The following is a 15311-nucleotide window of genomic DNA, read 5'->3' on the forward strand; positions in this document are numbered from 1 at the left end:
TTTAGGAACCTCTCTTGCCAATGCTAAGAACTGCTTCAATTTTAGAAAAAGAAACTTCTGATTATCTTTGACACGTTTTAAAGGATTAGGAAAAAGATGAAAAGCAGCTTACGTCCATACCTCTCTGGTTCCGCCCGATCTCGTCTGATCTCGGAAGCTAAGCAGAGCAGGGCCTGGTTAGTACCTGGATGGAAGACCGCCTGGGAATCCCAGGTGCCGTAAGCTTTTTCACTTCTCTCTCTGAAAGCCGCCCAGCGCCGTAGATTGTACACCTACACAATTGTAAAAAAAAATTCACATTGTAGAAGAGATGCAATAGGAAGAAGATGAAAGGTGGCTTACGTCCATACCATCGTCAGGCCATTTGAGGTGGCGGGGACTGCAATGGCCATTCACCGATTGGCTGGGACTCCTGGGCGGGTCTTCTCTAGTCCATCCAATTTTCGGCATGGGATGTCACAGCCTTCTTTGCATACCCTTATTTAACCCACACAAAGATGCCAACGGCAGGCGTGTCATAATTCATTGACGCATTATAAAGGATTAGGAAAAAGATAAAAAGCAGCTTACGGCCATACCTCTCTGGTTCCGCCCGATCTCGTCTGATCTCGGAAGCTAAGCAGAGCAGGGCCTGGTTAGTACCTGGATGGAAGACCGCCTGGGAATCCCAGGTGCCGTAAGCTTTTTCACTTCTCTCTCCGAAAGCCGCCGAGCGCCGCAGATTGTACACCTGTTTTAACGTTGGATATGAAAGGAAATTAGACAATATTATCCAAAATGATTCCGTTTCATGATTGCTAAATTAGTGTTGGTCAACATTTACGATTGGCATACTGTTGTTTGTAATTTAGCCGTTGAAATACAGGTGCTAACCCAACATGTTAGAATTGCCAGTGAAGAAAAGTAAAGTTACCTTCAGGCTTTAGGAACCTCTCTTGCCAATGCTAAGAACTGCTTCAATTTTAGAAAAAGAAACTTCTGATTATCTTTGACACGTTTTAAAGGATTAGGAAAAAGATGAAAAGCAGCTTACGTCCATACCTCTCTGGTTCCGCCCGATCTCGTCTGTTCTCGGAAGCTAAGCAGAGCAGGGCCTGGTTAGTACCTGGATGGAAGACCGCCTGGGAATCCCAGGTGCCGTAAGCTTTTTCACTTCTCTCACCGAAAGCCGCCGAGCGCCGCAGATTGTACACCTACAAATTACAAAAAGTATATCACATTGTTGAAGAGATGCATGTTTAGTGTTGTTTTAACGTTGGATATGAAAGGCAATTAGACAATATTATCCAAAATGATTCCGTTTCATGGTTGCTAAATTAGTGTTGATCAACATTTAACAATTGGCATACTTTTGTTTGTAATTTAGCCGTTGAAATACAGGTGCTAACCCAACATGTTAGAATTGCCAGTGAAGAAAAGTAAAGTTACCTTCAGGCTTTAGAAACCTCTCTTGCCAATCCTAAGAACTGCTTCAATTTTAGAAAAAGAAACTCTTCTGATTATCTTTGACGCATTATAAAGGATTAGGAAAAAGATAAAAAGCAGCTTACGGCCATACCTCTCTGGTTCCGCCCGATCTCGTCTGATCTCGGAAGCTAAGCAGAGCAGGGCCTGGTTAGTACCTGGATGGAAGACCGCCTGGGAATCCCAGGTGCCGTAAGCTTTTTCACTTCTCTCTCCGAAAGCCGCCGAGCGCCGCAGATTGTACACCTGTTTTAACGTTGGATATGAAAGGAAATTAGACAATATTATCCAAAATGATTCCGTTTCATGATTGCTAAATTAGTGTTGGTCAACATTTACGATTGGCATACTGTTGTTTGTAATTTAGCCGTTGAAATACAGGTGCTAACCCAACATGTTAGAATTGCCAGTGAAGAAAAGTAAAGTTACCTTCAGGCTTTAGGAACCTCTCTTGCCAATGCTAAGAACTGCTTCAATTTTAGAAAAAGAAACTTCTGATTATCTTTGACACGTTTTAAAGGATTAGGAAAAAGATGAAAAGCAGCTTACGTCCATACCTCTCTGGTTCCGCCCGATCTCGTCTGATCTCGGAAGCTAAGCAGAGCAGGGCCTGGTTAGTACCTGGATGGAAGACCGCCTGGGAATCCCAGGTGCCGTAAGCTTTTTCACTTCTCTCTCTGAAAGCCGCCCAGCGCCGTAGATTGTACACCTACACAATTGTAAAAAAAAATTCACATTGTAGAAGAGATGCAATAGGAAGAAGATGAAAGGTGGCTTACGTCCATACCATCGTCAGGCCATTTGAGGTGGCGGGGACTGCAATGGCCATTCACCGATTGGCTGGGACTCCTGGGCGGGTCTTCTCTAGTCCATCCAATTTTCGGCATGGGATGTCACAGCCTTCTTTGCATACCCTTATTTAACCCACACAAAGATGCCAACGGCAGGCGTGTCATAATTCATTGACGCATTATAAAGGATTAGGAAAAAGATAAAAAGCAGCTTACGGCCATACCTCTCTGGTTCCGCCCGATCTCGTCTGATCTCGGAAGCTAAGCAGAGCAGGGCCTGGTTAGTACCTGGATGGAAGACCGCCTGGGAATCCCAGGTGCCGTAAGCTTTTTCACTTCTCTCTCCGAAAGCCGCCGAGCGCCGCAGATTGTACACCTGTTTTAACGTTGGATATGAAAGGAAATTAGACAATATTATCCAAAATGATTCCGTTTCATGATTGCTAAATTAGTGTTGGTCAACATTTACGATTGGCATACTGTTGTTTGTAATTTAGCCGTTGAAATACAGGTGCTAACCCAACATGTTAGAATTGCCAGTGAAGAAAAGTAAAGTTACCTTCAGGCTTTAGGAACCTCTCTTGCCAATGCTAAGAACTGCTTCAATTTTAGAAAAAGAAACTTCTGATTATCTTTGACACGTTTTAAAGGATTAGGAAAAAGATGAAAAGCAGCTTACGTCCATACCTCTCTGGTTCCGCCCGATCTCGTCTGTTCTCGGAAGCTAAGCAGAGCAGGGCCTGGTTAGTACCTGGATGGAAGACCGCCTGGGAATCCCAGGTGCCGTAAGCTTTTTCACTTCTCTCACCGAAAGCCGCCGAGCGCCGCAGATTGTACACCTACAAATTACAAAAAGTATATCACATTGTTGAAGAGATGCATGTTTAGTGTTGTTTTAACGTTGGATATGAAAGGCAATTAGACAATATTATCCAAAATGATTCCGTTTCATGGTTGCTAAATTAGTGTTGATCAACATTTAACAATTGGCATACTTTTGTTTGTAATTTAGCCGTTGAAATACAGGTGCTAACCCAACATGTTAGAATTGCCAGTGAAGAAAAGTAAAGTTACCTTCAGGCTTTAGAAACCTCTCTTGCCAATCCTAAGAACTGCTTCAATTTTAGAAAAAGAAACTCTTCTGATTATCTTTGACGCATTATAAAGGATTAGGAAAAAGATAAAAAGCAGCTTACGGCCATACCTCTCTGGTTCCGCCCGATCTCGTCTGATCTCGGAAGCTAAGCAGAGCAGGGCCTGGTTAGTACCTGGATGGAAGACCGCCTGGGAATCCCAGGTGCCGTAAGCTTTTTCACTTCTCTCTCCGAAAGCCGCCGAGCGCCGCAGATTGTACACCTGTTTTAACGTTGGATATGAAAGGAAATTAGACAATATTATCCAAAATGATTCCGTTTCATGATTGCTAAATTAGTGTTGGTCAACATTTACGATTGGCATACTGTTGTTTGTAATTTAGCCGTTGAAATACAGGTGCTAACCCAACATGTTAGAATTGCCAGTGAAGAAAAGTAAAGTTACCTTCAGGCTTTAGGAACCTCTCTTGCCAATGCTAAGAACTGCTTCAATTTTAGAAAAAGAAACTTCTGATTATCTTTGACACGTTTTAAAGGATTAGGAAAAAGATGAAAAGCAGCTTACGTCCATACCTCTCTGGTTCCGCCCGATCTCGTCTGATCTCGGAAGCTAAGCAGAGCAGGGCCTGGTTAGTACCTGGATGGAAGACCGCCTGGGAATCCCAGGTGCCGTAAGCTTTTTCACTTCTCTCTCTGAAAGCCGCCCAGCGCCGTAGATTGTACACCTACACAATTGTAAAAAAAAATTCACATTGTAGAAGAGATGCAATAGGAAGAAGATGAAAGGTGGCTTACGTCCATACCATCGTCAGGCCATTTGAGGTGGCGGGGACTGCAATGGCCATTCACCGATTGGCTGGGACTCCTGGGCGGGTCTTCTCTAGTCCATCCAATTTTCGGCATGGGATGTCACAGCCTTCTTTGCATACCCTTATTTAACCCACACAAAGATGCCAACGGCAGGCGTGTCATAATTCATTGACGCATTATAAAGGATTAGGAAAAAGATAAAAAGCAGCTTACGGCCATACCTCTCTGGTTCCGCCCGATCTCGTCTGATCTCGGAAGCTAAGCAGAGCAGGGCCTGGTTAGTACCTGGATGGAAGACCGCCTGGGAATCCCAGGTGCCGTAAGCTTTTTCACTTCTCTCTCCGAAAGCCGCCGAGCGCCGCAGATTGTACACCTGTTTTAACGTTGGATATGAAAGGAAATTAGACAATATTATCCAAAATGATTCCGTTTCATGATTGCTAAATTAGTGTTGGTCAACATTTACGATTGGCATACTGTTGTTTGTAATTTAGCCGTTGAAATACAGGTGCTAACCCAACATGTTAGAATTGCCAGTGAAGAAAAGTAAAGTTACCTTCAGGCTTTAGGAACCTCTCTTGCCAATGCATTGAACTGCTTCAATTTTAGAAAAAGAAACTTCTGATTATCTTTGACACGTTTTAAAGGATTAGGAAAAAGATGAAAAGCAGCTTACGTCCATACCTCTCTGGTTCCGCCCGATCTCGTCTGTTCTCGGAAGCTAAGCAGAGCAGGGCCTGGTTAGTACCTGGATGGAAGACCGCCTGGGAATCCCAGGTGCCGTAAGCTTTTTCACTTCTCTCACCGAAAGCCGCCGAGCGCCGCAGATTGTACACCTACAAATTACAAAAAGTATATCACATTGTTGAAGAGATGCATGTTTAGTGTTGTTTTAACGTTGGATATGAAAGGCAATTAGACAATATTATCCAAAATGATTCCGTTTCATGGTTGCTAAATTAGTGTTGATCAACATTTAACAATTGGCATACTTTTGTTTGTAATTTAGCCGTTGAAATACAGGTGCTAACCCAACATGTTAGAATTGCCAGTGAAGAAAAGTAAAGTTACCTTCAGGCTTTAGAAACCTCTCTTGCCAATCCTAAGAACTGCTTCAATTTTAGAAAAAGAAACTCTTCTGATTATCTTTGACGCATTATAAAGGATTAGGAAAAAGATAAAAAGCAGCTTACGGCCATACCTCTCTGGTTCCGCCCGATCTCGTCTGATCTCGGAAGCTAAGCAGAGCAGGGCCTGGTTAGTACCTGGATGGAAGACCGCCTGGGAATCCCAGGTGCCGTAAGCTTTTTCACTTCTCTCTGAAAGCTGCAGAGCGCCGCAGATTGTACACCTACAAATTACAAAAAGTATATCACATTGTTGAAGAGATGCATGTTTAGTGTTGTTTTAACGTTGGATATGAAAGGAAATTAGACAATATTATCCAAAATGATTCCGTTTCATGATTGCTAAATTGGTGTTGATCAACATTTTACGATTGGCATACTATTGTTTGTAATTTAGCCGTTGAAATACAGGTGCTAACCAAACATGTTAGATTTACCAGTGAAGAAAAGTAAAGTTACCTTCAGGTTTTAGGAACCTCTCTTGCCAATGCTAAGAACTGCTTCAATTTTAGAAAAAGAAACTTCTGATTATCTTTGACACGTTTTAAAGGATTAGGAAAAAGATAAAAAGCAGCTTACAGCCATACCTCTCTGGTTCCGCCCGATCTCGTCTGATCTCGGAAGCTAAGCAGAGCGGGGCCTGGTTAGTACCTGGATGGAAGACCGCCTGGGAATCCCAGGTGCCGTAAGCTTTTTCACTTCTCTCACCGAAAGCCGCCGAGCGCCGCAGATTGTACACCTACAAATTACAAAAAGTATATCACATTGTTGAAGAGATGCATGTTTAGTGTTGTTTTAACGTTGGATATGAAAGGCAATTAGACAATATTATCCAAAATGATTCCGTTTCATGGTTGCTAAATTAGTGTTGATCAACATTTAACAATTGGCATACTTTTGTTTGTAATTTAGCCGTTGAAATACAGGTGCTAACCCAACATGTTAGAATTGCCAGTGAAGAAAAGTAAAGTTACCTTCAGGCTTTAGGAACCTCTCTTGCCAATGCTAAGAACTGCTTCAATTTTAGAAAAAGAAACTTCTGATTATCTTTGACACGTTTTAAAGGATTAGGAAAAAGATAAAAAGCAGCTTACAGCCATACCTCTCTGGTTCCGCCCGATCTCGTCTGATCTCGGAAGCTAAGCAGAGCGGGGCCTGGTTAGTACCTGGATGGAAGACCGCCTGGGAATCCCAGGTGCCGTAAGCTTTTTCACTTCTCTCACCGAAAGCCGCCGAGCGCCGCAGATTGTACACCTACAAATTACAAAAAGTATATCACATTGTTGAAGAGATGCATGTTTAGTGTTGTTTTAACGTTGGATATGAAAGGCAATTAGACAATATTATCCAAAATGATTCCGTTTCATGGTTGCTAAATTAGTGTTGATCAACATTTAACAATTGGCATACTTTTGTTTGTAATTTAGCCGTTGAAATACAGGTGCTAACCCAACATGTTAGAATTGCCAGTGAAGAAAAGTAAAGTTACCTTCAGGTTTTAGAAACCTCTCTTGCCAATGCTAAGAACTGCTTCAATTTTAGAAAAAGAAACTTCTGATTATCTTTGACACGTTTTAAAGGATTAGGAAAAAGATGAAAAGCAGCTTACGGCCATACCTCTCTGGTTCCGCCCGATCTCGTCTGATCTCGGAAGCTAAGCAGAGCAGGGCCTGGTTAGTACCTGGATGGAAGACCGCCTGGGAATCCCAGGTGCCGTAAGCTTTTTAACTTCTCTCTCTGAAAGCCGCCCAGCGCCGTAGATTGTACACCTACACAATTGTAAAAAGTTTATCACATTGTAGAAGAGATGCAATAGGAAGAAGATGAAAGGTGGCTTACGTCCATACCATCATCAGGCCATTTGAGGTGGCGGGGACTGCAATGGCCATCCACCGATTGGCTGGGACTCCTGGGCGGGTCTTCTCTAGTCCATCCAATTTTCGCCATAGGATGTCACAGCCTTCTTTGCATACCCTTATTTAACCCACACAAAGATGCCAACGGCAGGCGTGACATAATTTTTTGACGCATTATAAAGGATTAGGAAAAAGATAAAAAGCAGCTTACGGCCATACCTCTCTGGTTCCGCCCGATCTCGTCTGATCTCGGATGCTAAGCAGAGCAGGGCCTGGTTAGTACCTGGATGGAAGACCGCCTGGGAATCCCAGGTGCCGTAAGCTTTTTCACTTCTCTCACCGAAAGCCGCCGAGCGCCGCAGATTGTACACCTACAAATTACAAAAAGTATATCACATTGTTGAAGAGATGCATGTTTAGTGTTGTTTTAACGTTGGATATGAAAGGCAATTAGACAATATTATCCAAAATGATTCCGTTTCATGGTTGCTAAATTAGTGTTGATCAACATTTAACAATTGGCATACTTTTGTTTGTAATTTAGCCGTTGAAATACAGGTGCTAACCCAACATGTTAGAATTGCCAGTGAAGAAAAGTAAAGTTACCTTCAGGTTTTAGAAACCTCTCTTGCCAATGCTAAGAACTGCTTCAATTTTAGAAAAAGAAACTTCTGATTATCTTTGACACGTTTTAAAGGATTAGGAAAAAGATGAAAAGCAGCTTACGGCCATACCTCTCTGGTTCCGCCCGATCTCGTCTGATCTCGGAAGCTAAGCAGAGCAGGGCCTGGTTAGTACCTGGATGGAAGACCGCCTGGGAATCCCAGGTGCCGTAAGCTTTTTAACTTCTCTCTCTGAAAGCCGCCCAGCGCCGTAGATTGTACACCTACACAATTGTAAAAAAAAATTCACATTGTAGAAGAGATGCAATAGGAAGAAGATGAAAGGTGGCTTACGTCCATACCATCGTCAGGCCATTTGAGGTGGCGGGGACTGCAATGGCCATTCACCGATTGGCTGGGACTCCTGGGCGGGTCTTCTCTAGTCCATCCAATTTTCGGCATGGGATGTCACAGCCTTCTTTGCATACCCTTATTTAACCCACACAAAGATGCCAACGGCAGGCGTGTCATAATTCATTGACGCATTATAAAGGATTAGGAAAAAGATAAAAAGCAGCTTACGGCCATACCTCTCTGGTTCCGCCCGATCTCGTCTGATCTCGGAAGCTAAGCAGAGCAGGGCCTGGTTAGTACCTGGATGGAAGACCGCCTGGGAATCCCAGGTGCCGTAAGCTTTTTCACTTCTCTCTCCGAAAGCCGCCGAGCGCCGCAGATTGTACACCTGTTTTAACGTTGGATATGAAAGGAAATTAGACAATATTATCCAAAATGATTCCGTTTCATGATTGCTAAATTAGTGTTGGTCAACATTTACCATTGGCATACTGTTGTTTGTAATTTAGCCGTTGAAATACAGGTGCTAACCCAACATGTTAGAATTGCCAGTGAAGAAAAGTAAAGTTACCTTCAGGCTTTAGGAACCTCTCTTGCCAATGCTAAGAACTGCTTCAATTTTAGAAAAAGAAACTTCTGATTATCTTTGACACGTTTTAAAGGATTAGGAAAAAGATGAAAAGCAGCTTACGGCCATACCTCTCTGGTTCCGCCCGATCTCGTCTGATCTCGGAAGCTAAGCAGAGCAGGGCCTGGTTAGTACCTGGATGGAAGACCGCTTGGGAATCCCAGGTGCCGTAAGCTTTTTAACTTCTCTCTCTGAAAGCCGCCCAGCGCCGTAGATTGTACACCTACACAATTGTAAAAAAAAATTCACATTGTAGAAGAGATGCAATAGGAAGAAGATGAAAGGTGGCTTACGTCCATACCATCGTCAGGCCATTTGAGGTGGCGGGGACTGCAATGGCCATTCACCGATTGGCTGGGACTCCTGGGCGGGTCTTCTCTAGTCCATCCAATTTTCGGCATGGGATGTCACAGCCTTCTTTGCATACCCTTATTTAACCCACACAAAGATGCCAACGGCAGGCGTGTCATAATTCATTGACGCATTATAAAGGATTAGGAAAAAGATAAAAAGCAGCTTACGGCCATACCTCTCTGGTTCCGCCCGATCTCGTCTGATCTCGGAAGCTAAGCAGAGCAGGGCCTGGTTAGTACCTGGATGGAAGACCGCCTGGGAATCCCAGGTGCCGTAAGCTTTTTCACTTCTCTCTCCGAAAGCCGCCGAGCGCCGCAGATTGTACACCTGTTTTAACGTTGGATATGAAAGGAAATTAGACAATATTATCCAAAATGATTCCGTTTCATGATTGCTAAATTAGTGTTGGTCAACATTTACCATTGGCATACTGTTGTTTGTAATTTAGCCGTTGAAATACAGGTGCTAACCCAACATGTTAGAATTGCCAGTGAAGAAAAGTAAAGTTACCTTCAGGCTTTAGGAACCTCTCTTGCCAATGCTAAGAACTGCTTCAATTTTAGAAAAAGAAACTTCTGATTATCTTTGACACGTTTTAAAGGATTAGGAAAAAGATGAAAAGCAGCTTACGTCCATACCTCTCTGGTTCCGCCCGATCTCGTCTGTTCTCGGAAGCTAAGCAGAGCAGGGCCTGGTTAGTACCTGGATGGAAGACCGCCTGGGAATCCCAGGTGCCGTAAGCTTTTTCACTTCTCTCACCGAAAGCCGCCGAGCGCCGCAGATTGTACACCTACAAATTACAAAAAGTATATCACATTGTTGAAGAGATGCATGTTTAGTGTTGTTTTAACGTTGGATATGAAAGGCAATTAGACAATATTATCCAAAATGATTCCGTTTCATGGTTGCTAAATTAGTGTTGATCAACATTTAACAATTGGCATACTTTTGTTTGTAATTTAGCCGTTGAAATACAGGTGCTAACCCAACATGTTAGAATTGCCAGTGAAGAAAAGTAAAGTTACCTTCAGGCTTTAGAAACCTCTCTTGCCAATCCTAAGAACTGCTTCAATTTTAGAAAAAGAAACTCTTCTGATTATCTTTGACGCATTATAAAGGATTAGGAAAAAGATAAAAAGCAGCTTACGGCCATACCTCTCTGGTTCCGCCCGATCTCGTCTGATCTCGGAAGCTAAGCAGAGCAGGGCCTGGTTAGTACCTGGATGGAAGACCGCCTAGGGAATCCCAGGTGCCGTAAGCTTTTTCACTTCTCTCTGAAAGCTGCAGAGCGCCGCAGATTGTACACCTACAAATTACAAAAAGTATATCACATTGTTGAAGAGATGCATGTTTAGTGTTGTTTTAACGTTGGATATGAAAGGAAATTAGACAATATTATCCAAAATGATTCCGTTTCATGATTGCTAAATTGGTGTTGATCAACATTTTACGATTGGCATACTATTGTTTGTAATTTAGCCGTTGAAATACAGGTGCTAACCAAACATGTTAGATTTACCAGTGAAGAAAAGTAAAGTTACCTTCAGGTTTTAGGAACCTCTCTTGCCAATGCTAAGAACTGCTTCAATTTTAGAAAAAGAAACTTCTGATTATCTTTGACACGTTTTAAAGGATTAGGAAAAAGATAAAAAGCAGCTTACAGCCATACCTCTCTGGTTCCGCCCGATCTCGTCTGATCTCGGAAGCTAAGCAGAGCGGGGCCTGGTTAGTACCTGGATGGAAGACCGCCTGGGAATCCCAGGTGCCGTAAGCTTTTTCACTTCTCTCACCGAAAGCCGCCGAGCGCCGCAGATTGTACACCTACAAATTACAAAAAGTATATCACATTGTTGAAGAGATGCATGTTTAGTGTTGTTTTAACGTTGGATATGAAAGGCAATTAGACAATATTATCCAAAATGATTCCGTTTCATGGTTGCTAAATTAGTGTTGATCAACATTTAACAATTGGCATACTTTTGTTTGTAATTTAGCCGTTGAAATACAGGTGCTAACCCAACATGTTAGAATTGCCAGTGAAGAAAAGTAAAGTTACCTTCAGGCTTTAGGAACCTCTCTTGCCAATGCTAAGAACTGCTTCAATTTTAGAAAAAGAAACTTCTGATTATCTTTGACACGTTTTAAAGGATTAGGAAAAAGATAAAAAGCAGCTTACAGCCATACCTCTCTGGTTCCGCCCGATCTCGTCTGATCTCGGAAGCTAAGCAGAGCGGGGCCTGGTTAGTACCTGGATGGAAGACCGCCTGGGAATCCCAGGTGCCGTAAGCTTTTTCACTTCTCTCTCCGAAAGCCGCCGAGCGCCGCAGATTGTACACCTGTTTTAACGTTGGATATGAAAGGAAATTAGACAATATTATCCAAAATGATTCCGTTTCATGATTGCTAAATTAGTGTTGGTCAACATTTACCATTGGCATACTGTTGTTTGTAATTTAGCCGTTGAAATACAGGTGCTAACCCAACATGTTAGAATTGCCAGTGAAGAAAAGTAAAGTTACCTTCAGGCTTTAGGAACCTCTCTTGCCAATGCTAAGAACTGCTTCAATTTTAGAAAAAGAAACTTCTGATTATCTTTGACACGTTTTAAAGGATTAGGAAAAAGATGAAAAGCAGCTTACGGCCATACCTCTCTGGTTCCGCCCGATCTCGTCTGATCTCGGAAGCTAAGCAGAGCAGGGCCTGGTTAGTACCTGGATGGAAGACCGCCTGGGAATCCCAGGTGCCGTAAGCTTTTTAACTTCTCTCTCTGAAAGCCGCCCAGCGCCGTAGATTGTACACCTACACAATTGTAAAAAAAAATTCACATTGTAGAAGAGATGCAATAGGAAGAAGATGAAAGGTGGCTTACGTCCATACCATCGTCAGGCCATTTGAGGTGGCGGGGACTGCAATGGCCATTCACCGATTGGCTGGGACTCCTGGGCGGGTCTTCTCTAGTCCATCCAATTTTCGGCATGGGATGTCACAGCCTTCTTTGCATACCCTTATTTAACCCACACAAAGATGCCAACGGCAGGCGTGTCATAATTCATTGACGCATTATAAAGGATTAGGAAAAAGATAAAAAGCAGCTTACGGCCATACCTCTCTGGTTCCGCCCGATCTCGTCTGATCTCGGAAGCTAAGCAGAGCAGGGCCTGGTTAGTACCTGGATGGAAGACCGCCTGGGAATCCCAGGTGCCGTAAGCTTTTTCACTTCTCTCTCCGAAAGCCGCCGAGCGCCGCAGATTGTACACCTGTTTTAACGTTGGATATGAAAGGAAATTAGACAATATTATCCAAAATGATTCCGTTTCATGATTGCTAAATTAGTGTTGGTCAACATTTACCATTGGCATACTGTTGTTTGTAATTTAGCCGTTGAAATACAGGTGCTAACCCAACATGTTAGAATTGCCGGTGAAGAAAAGTAAAGTTACCTTCAGGCTTTAGGAACCTCTCTTGCCAATGCTAAGAACTGCTTCAATTTTAGAAAAAGAAACTTCTGATTATCTTTGACACGTTTTAAAGGATTAGGAAAAAGATGAAAAGCAGCTTACGGCCATACCTCTCTGGTTCCGCCCGATCTCGTCTGATCTCGGAAGCTAAGCAGAGCAGGGCCTGGTTAGTACCTGGATGGAAGACCGCTTGGGAATCCCAGGTGCTGTAAGCTTTTTAACTTCTCTCTCTGAAAGCCGCCCAGCGCCGTAGATTGTACACCTACACAATTGTAAAAAAAAATTCACATTGTAGAAGAGATGCAATAGGAAGAAGATGAAAGGTGGCTTACGTCCATACCATCGTCAGGCCATTTGAGGTGGCGGGGACTGCAATGGCCATTCACCGATTGGCTGGGACTCCTGGGCGGGTCTTCTCTAGTCCATCCAATTTTCGGCATGGGATGTCACAGCCTTCTTTGCATACCCTTATTTAACCCACACAAAGATGCCAACGGCAGGCGTGTCATAATTCATTGACGCATTATAAAGGATTAGGAAAAAGATAAAAAGCAGCTTACGGCCATACCTCTCTGGTTCCGCCCGATCTCGTCTGATCTCGGAAGCTAAGCAGAGCAGGGCCTGGTTAGTACCTGGATGGAAGACCGCCTGGGAATCCCAGGTGCCGTAAGCTTTTTCACTTCTCTCTCCGAAAGCCGCCGAGCGCCGCAGATTGTACACCTGTTTTAACGTTGGATATGAAAGGAAATTAGACAATATTATCCAAAATGATTCCGTTTCATGATTGCTAAATTAGTGTTGGTCAACATTTACCATTGGCATACTGTTGTTTGTAATTTAGCCGTTGAAATACAGGTGCTAACCCAACATGTTAGAATTGCCAGTGAAGAAAAGTAAAGTTACCTTCAGGCTTTAGGAACCTCTCTTGCCAATCCTAAGAACTGCTTCAATTTTAGAAAAAGAAACTCTTCTGATTATCTTTGACGCATTATAAAGGATTAGGAAAAAGATAAAAAGCAGCTTACGGCCATACCTCTCTGGTTCCGCCCGATCTCGTCTGATCTCGGAAGCTAAGCAGAGCAGGGCCTGGTTAGTACCTGGATGGAAGACCGCCTGGGAATCCCAGGTGCCGTAAGCTTTTTCACTTCTCTCTGAAAGCTGCAGAGCGCCGCAGATTGTACACCTACAAATTACAAAAAGTATATCACATTGTTGAAGAGATGCATGTTTAGTGTTGTTTTAACGTTGGATATGAAAGGAAATTAGACAATATTATCCAAAATGATTCCGTTTCATGATTGCTAAATTGGTGTTGATCAACATTTTACGATTGGCATACTATTGTTTGTAATTTAGCCGTTGAAATACAGGTGCTAACCAAACATGTTAGATTTACCAGTGAAGAAAAGTAAAGTTACCTTCAGGTTTTAGGAACCTCTCTTGCCAATGCTAAGAACTGCTTCAATTTTAGAAAAAGAAACTTCTGATTATCTTTGACACGTTTTAAAGGATTAGGAAAAAGATAAAAAGCAGCTTACAGCCATACCTCTCTGGTTCCGCCCGATCTCGTCTGATCTCGGAAGCTAAGCAGAGCGGGGCCTGGTTAGTACCTGGATGGAAGACCGCCTGGGAATCCCAGGTGCCGTAAGCTTTTTCACTTCTCTCACCGAAAGCCGCCGAGCGCCGCAGATTGTACACCTACAAATTACAAAAAGTATATCACATTGTTGAAGAGATGCATGTTTAGTGTTGTTTTAACGTTGGATATGAAAGGCAATTAGACAATATTATCCAAAATGATTCCGTTTCATGGTTGCTAAATTAGTGTTGATCAACATTTAACAATTGGCATACTTTTGTTTGTAATTTAGCCGTTGAAATACAGGTGCTAACCCAACATGTTAGAATTGCCAGTGAAGAAAAGTAAAGTTACCTTCAGGTTTTAGAAACCTCTCTTGCCAATGCTAAGAACTGCTTCAATTTTAGAAAAAGAAACTTCTGATTATCTTTGACACGTTTTAAAGGATTAGGAAAAAGATGAAAAGCAGCTTACGGCCATACCTCTCTGGTTCCGCCCGATCTCGTCTGATCTCGGAAGCTAAGCAGAGCAGGGCCTGGTTAGTACCTGGATGGAAGACCGCCTGGGAATCCCAGGTGCCGTAAGCTTTTTAACTTCTCTCTCTGAAAGCCGCCCAGCGCCGTAGATTGTACACCTACACAATTGTAAAAAAAAATTCACATTGTAGAAGAGATGCAATAGGAAGAAGATGAAAGGTGGCTTACGTCCATACCATCGTCAGGCCATTTGAGGTGGCGGGGACTGCAATGGCCATTCACCGATTGGCTGGGACTCCTGGGCGGGTCTTCTCTAGTCCATCCAATTTTCGGCATGGGATGTCACAGCCTTCTTTGCATACCCTTATTTAACCCACACAAAGATGCCAACGGCAGGCGTGTCATAATTCATTGACGCATTATAAAGGATTAGGAAAAAGATAAAAAGCAGCTTACGGCCATACCTCTCTGGTTCCGCCCGATCTCGTCTGATCTCGGAAGCTAAGCAGAGCAGGGCCTGGTTAGTACCTGGATGGAAGACCGCCTGGGAATCCCAGGTGCCGTAAGCTTTTTCACTTCTCTCTCCGAAAGCCGCCGAGCGCCGCAGATTGTACACCTGTTTTGACGTTGGATATGAAAGGAAATTAGACAATATTATCCAAAATGATTCCGTTTCATGATTGCTAAATTAGTGTTGGTCAACATTTACCATTGGCAT

General features: G+C 43.1%; 32 non-coding genes across 32 annotated transcripts; all 32 read left to right on the forward strand.

Moving 5' to 3' along the window:
* Positions 1 to 106: 106 nt before the first annotated feature.
* On the forward strand, positions 107 to 225 carry LOC134121680 (5S ribosomal RNA). Its single transcript, XR_009953221.1, has one exon. It is a non-coding gene; the product is annotated as a 5S ribosomal RNA (ribosomal RNA).
* A 339-nt stretch (positions 226 to 564) lies between these two features.
* Positions 565 to 683, forward strand: LOC134122522 (5S ribosomal RNA). Its single transcript, XR_009954048.1, has one exon. It is a non-coding gene; the product is annotated as a 5S ribosomal RNA (ribosomal RNA).
* Positions 684 to 1027: 344 nt separating this feature from the next.
* LOC134122148 (5S ribosomal RNA) lies at positions 1028 to 1146 on the forward strand. Its single transcript, XR_009953689.1, has one exon. It is a non-coding gene; the product is annotated as a 5S ribosomal RNA (ribosomal RNA).
* A 398-nt stretch (positions 1147 to 1544) lies between these two features.
* Positions 1545 to 1663, forward strand: LOC134122523 (5S ribosomal RNA). Its single transcript, XR_009954049.1, has one exon. It is a non-coding gene; the product is annotated as a 5S ribosomal RNA (ribosomal RNA).
* A 344-nt stretch (positions 1664 to 2007) lies between these two features.
* On the forward strand, positions 2008 to 2126 carry LOC134121681 (5S ribosomal RNA). The gene has a single exon (XR_009953222.1). It is a non-coding gene; the product is annotated as a 5S ribosomal RNA (ribosomal RNA).
* Positions 2127 to 2465: 339 nt separating this feature from the next.
* On the forward strand, positions 2466 to 2584 carry LOC134122524 (5S ribosomal RNA). Its single transcript, XR_009954050.1, has one exon. It is a non-coding gene; the product is annotated as a 5S ribosomal RNA (ribosomal RNA).
* A 344-nt stretch (positions 2585 to 2928) lies between these two features.
* On the forward strand, positions 2929 to 3047 carry LOC134122149 (5S ribosomal RNA). Its single transcript, XR_009953690.1, has one exon. It is a non-coding gene; the product is annotated as a 5S ribosomal RNA (ribosomal RNA).
* Positions 3048 to 3445: 398 nt separating this feature from the next.
* On the forward strand, positions 3446 to 3564 carry LOC134122525 (5S ribosomal RNA). Its single transcript, XR_009954051.1, has one exon. It is a non-coding gene; the product is annotated as a 5S ribosomal RNA (ribosomal RNA).
* Positions 3565 to 3908: 344 nt separating this feature from the next.
* On the forward strand, positions 3909 to 4027 carry LOC134121682 (5S ribosomal RNA). Its single transcript, XR_009953223.1, has one exon. It is a non-coding gene; the product is annotated as a 5S ribosomal RNA (ribosomal RNA).
* A 339-nt stretch (positions 4028 to 4366) lies between these two features.
* LOC134122526 (5S ribosomal RNA) lies at positions 4367 to 4485 on the forward strand. Its single transcript, XR_009954052.1, has one exon. It is a non-coding gene; the product is annotated as a 5S ribosomal RNA (ribosomal RNA).
* A 344-nt stretch (positions 4486 to 4829) lies between these two features.
* LOC134122150 (5S ribosomal RNA) lies at positions 4830 to 4948 on the forward strand. The gene has a single exon (XR_009953691.1). It is a non-coding gene; the product is annotated as a 5S ribosomal RNA (ribosomal RNA).
* Positions 4949 to 5346: 398 nt separating this feature from the next.
* On the forward strand, positions 5347 to 5465 carry LOC134122527 (5S ribosomal RNA). The gene has a single exon (XR_009954053.1). It is a non-coding gene; the product is annotated as a 5S ribosomal RNA (ribosomal RNA).
* Positions 5466 to 5859: 394 nt separating this feature from the next.
* LOC134121993 (5S ribosomal RNA) lies at positions 5860 to 5978 on the forward strand. Its single transcript, XR_009953534.1, has one exon. It is a non-coding gene; the product is annotated as a 5S ribosomal RNA (ribosomal RNA).
* Positions 5979 to 6374: 396 nt separating this feature from the next.
* On the forward strand, positions 6375 to 6493 carry LOC134121994 (5S ribosomal RNA). The gene has a single exon (XR_009953535.1). It is a non-coding gene; the product is annotated as a 5S ribosomal RNA (ribosomal RNA).
* A 396-nt stretch (positions 6494 to 6889) lies between these two features.
* Positions 6890 to 7008, forward strand: LOC134122529 (5S ribosomal RNA). Its single transcript, XR_009954055.1, has one exon. It is a non-coding gene; the product is annotated as a 5S ribosomal RNA (ribosomal RNA).
* A 339-nt stretch (positions 7009 to 7347) lies between these two features.
* Positions 7348 to 7466, forward strand: LOC134121560 (5S ribosomal RNA). Its single transcript, XR_009953101.1, has one exon. It is a non-coding gene; the product is annotated as a 5S ribosomal RNA (ribosomal RNA).
* Positions 7467 to 7862: 396 nt separating this feature from the next.
* LOC134122530 (5S ribosomal RNA) lies at positions 7863 to 7981 on the forward strand. Its single transcript, XR_009954056.1, has one exon. It is a non-coding gene; the product is annotated as a 5S ribosomal RNA (ribosomal RNA).
* A 339-nt stretch (positions 7982 to 8320) lies between these two features.
* LOC134122531 (5S ribosomal RNA) lies at positions 8321 to 8439 on the forward strand. Its single transcript, XR_009954057.1, has one exon. It is a non-coding gene; the product is annotated as a 5S ribosomal RNA (ribosomal RNA).
* A 344-nt stretch (positions 8440 to 8783) lies between these two features.
* Positions 8784 to 8902, forward strand: LOC134121445 (5S ribosomal RNA). The gene has a single exon (XR_009952986.1). It is a non-coding gene; the product is annotated as a 5S ribosomal RNA (ribosomal RNA).
* Positions 8903 to 9241: 339 nt separating this feature from the next.
* On the forward strand, positions 9242 to 9360 carry LOC134122532 (5S ribosomal RNA). The gene has a single exon (XR_009954058.1). It is a non-coding gene; the product is annotated as a 5S ribosomal RNA (ribosomal RNA).
* Positions 9361 to 9704: 344 nt separating this feature from the next.
* On the forward strand, positions 9705 to 9823 carry LOC134122151 (5S ribosomal RNA). Its single transcript, XR_009953692.1, has one exon. It is a non-coding gene; the product is annotated as a 5S ribosomal RNA (ribosomal RNA).
* A 398-nt stretch (positions 9824 to 10221) lies between these two features.
* Positions 10222 to 10341, forward strand: LOC134122087 (5S ribosomal RNA). The gene has a single exon (XR_009953628.1). It is a non-coding gene; the product is annotated as a 5S ribosomal RNA (ribosomal RNA).
* A 394-nt stretch (positions 10342 to 10735) lies between these two features.
* LOC134121995 (5S ribosomal RNA) lies at positions 10736 to 10854 on the forward strand. Its single transcript, XR_009953536.1, has one exon. It is a non-coding gene; the product is annotated as a 5S ribosomal RNA (ribosomal RNA).
* Positions 10855 to 11250: 396 nt separating this feature from the next.
* Positions 11251 to 11369, forward strand: LOC134121996 (5S ribosomal RNA). The gene has a single exon (XR_009953537.1). It is a non-coding gene; the product is annotated as a 5S ribosomal RNA (ribosomal RNA).
* A 344-nt stretch (positions 11370 to 11713) lies between these two features.
* On the forward strand, positions 11714 to 11832 carry LOC134122533 (5S ribosomal RNA). Its single transcript, XR_009954059.1, has one exon. It is a non-coding gene; the product is annotated as a 5S ribosomal RNA (ribosomal RNA).
* Positions 11833 to 12171: 339 nt separating this feature from the next.
* LOC134122534 (5S ribosomal RNA) lies at positions 12172 to 12290 on the forward strand. Its single transcript, XR_009954060.1, has one exon. It is a non-coding gene; the product is annotated as a 5S ribosomal RNA (ribosomal RNA).
* A 344-nt stretch (positions 12291 to 12634) lies between these two features.
* On the forward strand, positions 12635 to 12753 carry LOC134121462 (5S ribosomal RNA). The gene has a single exon (XR_009953003.1). It is a non-coding gene; the product is annotated as a 5S ribosomal RNA (ribosomal RNA).
* Positions 12754 to 13092: 339 nt separating this feature from the next.
* On the forward strand, positions 13093 to 13211 carry LOC134122535 (5S ribosomal RNA). Its single transcript, XR_009954061.1, has one exon. It is a non-coding gene; the product is annotated as a 5S ribosomal RNA (ribosomal RNA).
* A 346-nt stretch (positions 13212 to 13557) lies between these two features.
* On the forward strand, positions 13558 to 13676 carry LOC134122536 (5S ribosomal RNA). Its single transcript, XR_009954062.1, has one exon. It is a non-coding gene; the product is annotated as a 5S ribosomal RNA (ribosomal RNA).
* Positions 13677 to 14070: 394 nt separating this feature from the next.
* Positions 14071 to 14189, forward strand: LOC134121997 (5S ribosomal RNA). Its single transcript, XR_009953538.1, has one exon. It is a non-coding gene; the product is annotated as a 5S ribosomal RNA (ribosomal RNA).
* A 396-nt stretch (positions 14190 to 14585) lies between these two features.
* On the forward strand, positions 14586 to 14704 carry LOC134122537 (5S ribosomal RNA). Its single transcript, XR_009954063.1, has one exon. It is a non-coding gene; the product is annotated as a 5S ribosomal RNA (ribosomal RNA).
* A 339-nt stretch (positions 14705 to 15043) lies between these two features.
* Positions 15044 to 15162, forward strand: LOC134122538 (5S ribosomal RNA). Its single transcript, XR_009954064.1, has one exon. It is a non-coding gene; the product is annotated as a 5S ribosomal RNA (ribosomal RNA).
* Positions 15163 to 15311: the final 149 nt, after the last annotated feature.

This window comes from Pungitius pungitius, unplaced genomic scaffold, assembly GCF_949316345.1.
Source record: "Pungitius pungitius unplaced genomic scaffold, fPunPun2.1 scaffold_28, whole genome shotgun sequence".
In the NCBI taxonomy this organism is placed as follows: domain Eukaryota; kingdom Metazoa; phylum Chordata; class Actinopteri; order Perciformes; family Gasterosteidae; genus Pungitius; species Pungitius pungitius.